Source organism: Nicotiana attenuata, unplaced genomic scaffold (assembly GCF_001879085.1).
Source record: "Nicotiana attenuata strain UT unplaced genomic scaffold, NIATTr2, whole genome shotgun sequence".
Lineage (NCBI taxonomy): Eukaryota > Viridiplantae > Streptophyta > Magnoliopsida > Solanales > Solanaceae > Nicotiana > Nicotiana attenuata.
The window spans coordinates 275,985-279,428 of NW_017670391.1; positions in this window are offsets into that span (position 1 = coordinate 275,985).

Consider the following 3,444-nt stretch of genomic DNA (forward strand, 5'->3'; position numbering starts at 1 on the left):
GGAAGCGCGTCTACCTAGGGTAAGACCTCAGTTTAGGAAGTGCGTCTCCTACAACAAAAATATACCCTGCCCAAACTAGGAAGTGCGTCTCCTAGGGGTGAACGTCAATGATTCAAACTAGGAAGTGCATCTCCTAGGGGTGATGTGTGATCCTCTAAATAGCCTTTGCGTAAGCAGAATTGGTGCGTTACACCTGAAAATTTCAAGCTTCCCAGCTTTGATATGAACACAGCTTTCATCCCTGTTTTAGACAAAGAAAACTTGTTAGTTTAAACATGGTGGTTGGTTTGTGCCCTTGGCTTTGAGTACGATCGCTCCTCCACGTGCCATGATAACTTTGATTTCACTCTGAAAGACATTGCTTGCTTATTAATTAACCAATTTCTCTGTCACCCTTATCAATGAAAACACCTCTTCTCCGTCCAGCCCCAATACCCTTTATCTGTTGCATTGCTCCTGAACTGACATTTACCAAACCTTTTGTTTCACATGAATCCCAAAGCACGTCAGTTGCCACCCATTCAGTGTGTATACTGTTCTTTCTTGACTCAAATCCCTGGTCCTGTCCTTGAGGTCTACGGCTCCCTCATTTTCCATGATAACTTTGATTTCTGCTTGGAAGACCTTGCTTGTCACTGGTTAACCAACTTTTGTCAATCTTGCCACAAAAATGCCTTTGATCCATTCACCTAACACCCTCCATCTGTTGCATTGTTCATGAATTGATATGTACCAAGCCTTTGTATTTCGCACGAATCCCAAAGCATGTTGATTGTTACCAACTCACTGCGCTTGTTGTTCTTTCCTGACTTATGACGCTTTGATGTGTTCACTAGACCCTGTTTTTTCCAATTGGAAAGCTTGGTGGCAGATTTTGAAGTCATTTCTCACTTGTTATGACCAAACAGACTCATGAGGAGGAAGAAAACACAACAAAAGGAACAGAGTAAAGGACAAAGGAAAGAGATGATTCCTAACAAGAAAACCACAAAGTAGAAACCTATCGGATGTGAATACCAACTCTATTGACCATGACATGCACCTGCGACCTATTCTGTTAAGCAAATCTGATGTTCAGCTATTGTCGTACCTTTTTGCCGTGAAACTGGGCTTCGATGCTCCGCCTATCCAATTTGAATCACAATTCTTTTTCGACTTGTAGTGCCCGAAGGGTTTTCACCATCAAGCCTCTCTCATTTTGGTCTTTCTCTCATTTCACCGTCGCCTTATGGTGCCCGTGAAGGTTTTTACCAATAAGACTCTCTCATTTTTGATTTCTCTCAGCTTTCGTCGCCTTGGGATACCCGTGAGGGTTCTCATCAACAAGACACTCTCATTCTTCATTTCCTTCATTTAGACCGGAGTGTTGCCCCTGATATGGTTCACCTCTATTCGCTTGACTTGGCATCTCTCGAAAACTAATTAGAAGGTCTTCCTTTGGACCATAATGTGGGCTTTTGGATAGGGTTAGAAAGAAAGGGTATCAAAGGCTCAAAATAATTCAACATGGGTACAAAATTACAACTTTCGAAATCATATTTCCCACAACAACCACAAATTTTGCCCCAGTTTCTTCCTTGGGGACTTTGGACTTTTATTTCGGTGTGACTGAACCTCAGAGAGAGGCTGCCTACGTACCCTTTCGGGATCAAGTCAAACGTAGTTCAGGTCATAAAATTACTTCGTTGTTGCGATCTTTCCTTTTCTTCCACTTTTCCTTTTCTTTCTTCTCATTTCTTTCCTTTTCCTTCTCTTTTCTTTTCTTGTCTTTTTCTTTTCTCTTCTTCTTTTCTTTTTTTTTTCTTTTTCTTTTCTCTTGTTTTTTCTTTTCTTTTCTTTTCTTGTCTTTTCTTTTTTTCTTTTCTCTTCTTTTTTCTTTTCACTGTTTTCTCTTGTTTCTCCACTTTCTTTCCCCGCTCGGGCTTACGAGTTTTATTATTGATTTCGAAAGAGGGGTATGCAAGAAAATAACCGAGGCTCAAAGGGTTAACAAAGGATAAAGTGTTTGGATAGCAGAACAAAATGCCTTCGTCATTCCAATCTCCAAAACATGCCAAGTACAAACTACACAATTAAACAAACTGAGGAAAACATACGTAACATCTTTTGATTGTGCCAGAATTAATAACCACATCCACACATCTGCCTTCTACATTTGTCAATTACCCAGCACCATTGGACAACAATCTCGGTACCACGAACGACCCCTGTAGACTTGGGGGCAAACTTGCCTTTGGTTTCAAACCGATGTGGCATGATGCATTTCAACAATATTTCTTTATGTTCCGTCTGCCCCAGTTTCACACAGTTTGGGCTCGAGGTGATCTCAAAATGCCCTTACGTATTGCCCTCGAATGTCCTTACATCTTCAACATTGTTTCATTGCTTCATTACTAAACAGACTTTTAAAAACCAGGCTGAGAATTATGCGTGCATGTCATTTCACCAAAACCAGCATGAAAAGAATTGTAAAAGGAGAAGAAAACTAAACAAAAATGACTAGAAATGGCAGAAAACAGAGAATTGCATTAGACATACGGTGAAAGAGTTTAAACAACAAAACAAACTACATAAACTGGGGTCCAATCCTAAAACAAACCTAGATAACACTGAATGACTAAAGGAACTAGACATGATGAAAGGATAGAAGGGTTTGAGTCACAAGACAATATCCGGATTACAATCCTGAAATAACCCGGACAACAGAAATGACACCAAACTAAGCCACCAAGACTCCTCTTCAGCTAGCCAAGAAATGGAGCATCTTTCCAATTACCAAGCGCGGCATCTTAGCCACTAGGTTCCACATCAATATTAACAACTTCATTATCATCAACTTCATTCAGCAAGTTCCCAAGAGGATTCGCATGCTCCCTGTCACTGTCATTGATCGCAATTACCCCTCTTGAATCATTCTTTCTATTTCCCTTTTCAAAGAACGACAATATTCAATGCTATGCCCTTGGACATCAGAGTGGTACATGCATCGTACAATAGGATCAAAGCCTTTTGCATGTGGGTCTGGAGTATAGCCGAGGAGCGGCTCAATCAGGCCAGAATGCCTTAACTTTTCAAACAAGCTCGTGTAGGACTCCCCAATTGGCGTGAAATTATTTCCTTTCCTCTGTTCTCTTCCCTGCCCCTGTTTTCGAGGGTTGTTGGGTGCTCTAAAATGTTGTGAAGGCAAGGAGGCATTATACGGCGCTGGTGCTCGCCATAGGGAGTGACCTGATGGTTGGACATATGACCGGACATTGTTCAGAGGATAATACTGAGGTGGATTATGTGGAGCTCGGGGATAGGTTTGGGGTTGGGGTCGAGGTTGGTTGTAATATGGTGATGGGCCCCTGGGCCAAGCTCTTGATTCAACTACTGCCACATCTTCTTTCTTTTTCACTACCCCTCCAGTGCCGCTCTGGATAGCCTGGGCAGTTGCCTTGATTG